We start from the raw sequence: 6,302 nt of genomic DNA, 5'->3' as shown, positions 1-6,302 counted from the left end.
GTAATTTGAGTTACTTTACAATCAAAGAAAAAAGTTTACTAAATTTTTTTTTTCCTTGCAAATTTACAGAAAAATAAATTATTTTTTTTTTTTTAAATACGACACCATGATTTTCTCGGTAAATCTTTAATGACCATAATGTAAAATGACCTAATTAAACGATACTTTGATAAACTTTTCTCCGAAAAAAAAAAAAAAAAAAAATATATATACTTATATATAAAAAAAAAATCAAAAAGTTTATTGAAAGATGTTTCAAGGAAGAAAAACAAATTGTCTAGATGAAAAAAAAAAAAAAAATACGCGAACCATAAAATGTTGATTTTCAATCCACAAAAAGTTTTTTTTTTTTTATTATTATTTTTTTCCTATTTACCCACGCATTGGGCAATCAGTCCACCAATAGTTCATATTTTATTTTTGCTTTTTTTTATATATATATTTACCCTTTGTTATATATATATTTAATTTTTTTTGTTTATCCACTAGACTCGAACGAGACCACGAAGCAGATTCCTCAGAGTTATATTTTTATCGTGGTTATATATTCCAAGCAATTCCAAATGGTGAGACAATAATTAATTCGATAAATAGTCCAGTGAAATATACAAACATGATATACATAGAGGGATGAAATGGGGGTTTAGACTAAATGGCGCCGTTGATTTTTTTTTTTTTATTTTTTTCGTAAGTGTATTTCAATGACTCGTCTTTCAACAAAAATCAGTCAGCTAAAGTTTAAATAAATAAAAAAAAAAAAAACGTTAATATCCATAAATAGAAATAAAATAAAAATAGAAATTTCTGTATTCTAAAAATATCAATAATGTTTTTCCTCATTCCATATAAAAAAAAAATTTCTACCAACAATAATATTTTCTTTTTATTTTTTATTGTTGATTTCATTTACTTTCAAGGCTTTTAATTATTTTTCCAAAAATCATTGTAGAAAATTTATTATCTGTATCTTTTTTCTTGTAAAAAACTTTTCATCTCCATTAAAAACACAAAAATTGGGTTATAAATTTTATTGCATTGTCATGTATTTTTCTAAATGATGTTTGTTTTATTTTTTTTTATTTTATATTTATTATGATTGACGTTGTAAATGACCTAGTGATTGATGAATCATTACATTAATTTAATTGATTGAAAAATTTTATAATATATATAATTTATTTTTCATTGAATGACTTGAATGTTAACTATTTTTTTTTGAAAATACGTTTGAGCACGTGGATGTATATCGAATTATAAGATGTGTTTACACATTAGTCAGAGTAAATAGAGGGATTGGCTTTAGACACTATCAACATTGTTGGACAATGCGCAGTTAACATAAATGTCTTGACCCGATCACCTTATCTCTTTTAACTATTTTCGAAATAAAAAATAATAAACTTAAAAAAAGATAAAATGTAATTGAGATAAGCTTAACAATTGATCAAATAGAAATAGCAAAAACAAAATATAATAAACAAAAATAAATTGATAATATTCAAGTCAATTCTGCTTTTTTTTTTTATTTGTTTAAATTTTATAATTAAAATTGTTGAAATATTTTATAAATATCTTATCGATATATTTAAATAAAAATAACATTTCTTAACAATATTTGTTGCATTACGTAAAAGTAGAATTGATTTTCAATTCTATGCAAACTGAGTTTCAAAGGACTTTCAAACTTTTCATCTAACAAATACACATTTACAAATTAATACATTCAAATGTATATTATTTATTTTTTTATTATTTAAAAATTTTTGTTGTAAATGAAATATAAATTATACAAATACATTTATCGTCAATTTAATAATTTTTACATATGTTTCTAGAATCGTCATTATAAAATTTAAATAATTAATCCATTTGCCAATTTGTTTAAACTCTTTGAATCACGTGTATTTGTTACATAATATAAATATTCTAGAATAAACTAATAAAAACATTAATTAATTCTAGAAAATTTCATGCATATATTTTCATATATACAAGCCAATTATTAATGAGTAATTTTTATTTTTTTTTCATGCTAATTTTCGGGTTCAATAATCGAAATATATTTACATGTTTTCTTTAGTCAGTGGCAAAAGAAAATTCTCGAAAATTGTACTTGTTAATTATTAATAAATATTGATTATTGTGTGTCATTTTTTTAATGTCAATTATTGAATTTTATTACATAAATAACTCTACATTTATTTGATGAGTTGTGAAAAAAATTCTTCAAAGAAGTTCATCAGTAGCTTAATCTTAATTAATACTCAAAAACCAGATCATTAATTACATTTTTTTTTTAGGATTAATTTGTTGATTTTTATCTTATTATTTTGAAGGTCAAGTTTTAATTTTTAAACTACAAATCATGTGTACGTATTAAAGATATAAAATAAAATCAAAATATCGTTTTTTTGTCAATTATTTCTTTAGAGGGTCTACCTCCATGAGAGGGATATTTTCTTTCATGGCGGATTTTTCTGGCGGATTTGCACTTCCACAACTTTTTATATATTATGTGAGTGTATGCACAAATATATAAAACGTTGTGGAGGTGAAAATCAACCGTAAAATAATATCCACATGAAGTTGAATTCACCTCCATAAATATCCCCCATTGACCATTACATACACAGCCGTCTCATTCTGCAGAACCGGCAGGTCCAATTGAAAAGAGATGGAACAAAAAATTTGATATGGAATCAAAAAAAATCTATATTTCAAAAAAATTGGCATGATATTGCATTGTTACTCGGTATAGTCACTGTAGATTATCAGTTAAAGAATTTTGAGATGTTAAAACTTCAAATCGAATTTCTCTTCTTGATCGTCTTTCTGTGAGATACTCATTTTATTATTACCGATTGATTTCCTTGACATCCCTGGAAAAAAATTTTATTTGATATTTTCCTGTTTTTCTTTTGATAGTTCTACATTTTTCTCCGTATTCCTCCGATTCCCTCTTAATTTCCTCGCAATACTCTATACTCCTCCGATTTACTCCGCTGTAACCCGATTTTCTCTGGATAATTCTGAAGTAGAATTTCAAAAAAAAAATCAAATTACAGCGAAAAAATATTCACACCAATTATCTATCAAATTTTATAATTTTCTCCGATTTTTATCGATGAATATTTAGTAATTTAAATAGTACGGATGTACCAGATGAAATAATATAAAAATATCAAATGAAAAGTGGAAAAAAGTGGGTGTCCGTCATTGAGCGCCCTCACAAATTCACGGCGTTTAACAAAACCAATAAGAATAAAAAAAAAAAAAAAAACAACAACAAAATGTTGTAACACTGTTTGAATAAATATAAAAAATATATCGTTAATTAATTATATAAATAATTAAACATAAAATAATTGAGCAATAATGGCTGATATAAATAATGAAGAATGTAAAAAACAATTTACAAATGCGTTTAATTTTTGTTGGAAATTATTAAAGGTTAATAATTATTATTTGAGTGAAATTTGTTGTGATGATACATCAAAACAATCAACAATATATGGACAAAAAATGTATAATAAATTATTAGAAATATTTGAAGATATGTTAAAAAATAATGATGTTACTCAATTAAATGATATAAATAATGATCCAGTTGATATTGAATTTATTACAGTTGATGAAGATTATGATAAGTTAAATAACATTGATGAACCAGCAGTTGACATATTTGATGATGTTGATGATTTGTCTAAATGTTCTAATGATTATTATTATGACAAGTTTTTTACTAAAAGTTTAAATCCTGAAGTTATATTAAATACTGAGGCTACTGAGACTGTTGTTGATGATGATAATGATGATGATGATGATGATTCAACAGTAGCATTTTCAAGTAGTATGAAAGAAGAGGATCATGATGATGATGATGATGGAGATGATGATGGAGTTGATGATGGAGTTGATGTAAATCATCATAAAGTTGGTCATGAAGAAATAAAAGATATAGAGTCTGAAAAATTGACAGAATCCATTGATAAAAATAATATAGTAAACCCTAGAAAAAGAAAAAAAAGTTATGTACCATGGGAAATAAGAAAAAAAGCAGTTATACTTGCAAATAAAAATCCAACTTGGTCATTAGAAAAAATAAGTAAATTAAGTGGTTGTATAAATATTAAAAAACGAGCGACACTTAAAATATGGGAACAACAAATTAAAAATGGTGGTACTTGTAGAGATAAATATGAAGCAATTAATTGTTGGGTTTATAATAAATGTTTAGAATATAAAAATAATAATAAAAAAATTGATAATAATTTATTATCTGAATGGGGTCTTGAAGCTGAAAATCATTGTTTACCAATTACAAATAATAGTTTAAAATTTCAAGCATCAGAAAAATGGTTAAGAAATTTTAAAAAAACACATGGTATTGCTGGTCTACCAACAAGGCTTTATTTTATTGATGATAAAATGGAAAAAGGTAATTATTTTATATTCATTATTAAAAAAAAATAAATGCAAGCATTCTAATAATTATTATTTTTGTTTATTAATTTTAGATGAAAAACAAGCTGAAGAAATTGAAGATGTACCACTTAACAAACGTTTAATTGGAAAATTAAAATCAGCTACATCAACTGATTCTACTTGTGATCAAATGGACAATAAAAATTCATCTATAAATAATAGTGTTGATGATGATGATGATGATGATGATGAAGATTATTCACTTGTAGAAAAATCAGGAGCGTTGGTGCCATTAAGTGAAAAAATAAGAGTTATTAATACACTCAAGAATAATCCAGATTGGACAGCTGAAATGATCAGAGAACATACTGGTTGTAAATATATTCGAAGTCGTAAAACTCTTCTACATTGGATTCAACAAGTAGAAAATAAAAAATCATTGTTTCAAGCTAACAAAAAAATAAATGATTGGGTATTTAGAAAATGTGTTGAATACAAAAATAAAGATATAATATTAAATAATTATTCAATAATAAATTTACGCAATGAAGCCAAAGAAGTATTAAATATTGATGATAAATTTAAACTTCCAGCAGCATCAACATGGCTAACTCGTTTTAAAAAAGAATATAATATAATTGGTGATGCGTCAAATTTAATATTACTAGATATGAATGTTATTTCATCTTCTTCATCAACAGCATCACTATCATCATCACCAGATATTTCAATTGATAAATCAATTAATAAAGTAAATGTCATACCAATACGTTTACGTGCTAAAAAAATATGTGTACCACTTGATGAAAAAACTAGAGTCGTCAAGCTGGCTAAACAAATTGGACCAAACTGTTCATTTAAAACATTACAAGAAAAAAGTGGTTGTAAATATTTAAAAACACGTCAACAATTGGCTGAATGGCAAGAACAAGTTGACAAAGGTGGACCATGTGATTATCAATTTAATAAAATAAGTAATTGGGTTTATTCAAAATGTTTAGAAGAAAAAAAAAATAATAGAATTATAACAAATTCATTGATATGTTGTTGGGGTATTGAGGCTAAAGAAAAATTCATGTTTACATCTTTGAAATTTCAAGCAACTAAAGCTTGGGTGACTTTATTTAAAAGAAAATATAAAATATATGGAGATCCAAATGATTTAAAAATTAGCAATTAATTATTTTTTTTTTTTTGTAATTATTTAATAACAAAATAAATAAAATAAATATTTTTTACTGACTTTAATAATGTGTGTATTATTTATTTAACAAAAAAAAAATATATTTTGTTGTAATATAAATATTTATTTTAAATAATTTTAAAAACCAGGAATTTGCTTTCTATTTGTTTGTTTGTTATTAAAATTTTCTGACGTAACACAATGGAACACATGGTAGACTAGAGACCTAGTCTTGCATACATAGTTGCATGGAAATTCAGGATTCAGGAAATGCAGATAGCAGATTGCAGTCCATGAAGGTCTACAAATGCAGTCACATGTTGAACATGTGGTAAGGATAATAATAATAATAATAATATCAACAAAAACAACAGGAATCATCAAAAATAAAATTAATAATAAATACAAATAAAAATGACTAGATTATTTTTCTATTTATTTTTAATAATTGTTTTTATCAGAAAAAAAAAAAATAAATAAATAGTAAACATTAGAGAGGAAGTGTGTGCAATGATTTTAAGGGTTCCCAACCAATAATATATAAAACATTGGCAGTTGGCAGTGACGTAGTTCCTGTTTTTGGGCTTTTGTTGTTTATTCTTCTTCTTGGTATTCAGTGGTGCATAATTGTTTGCACGCTTCACCATGCTTCACCACTGTTAGCTCGTACTTCTGAGAGAAAAAAATAAAAATA

The sequence above is a fragment of the Aphidius gifuensis genome, unplaced genomic scaffold, assembly GCF_014905175.1.
Source record: "Aphidius gifuensis isolate YNYX2018 unplaced genomic scaffold, ASM1490517v1 Contig3, whole genome shotgun sequence".
In the NCBI taxonomy this organism is placed as follows: Eukaryota; Metazoa; Arthropoda; class Insecta; order Hymenoptera; family Braconidae; genus Aphidius; species Aphidius gifuensis.
Note: the sequence above shows the minus strand (reverse complement) of the source record.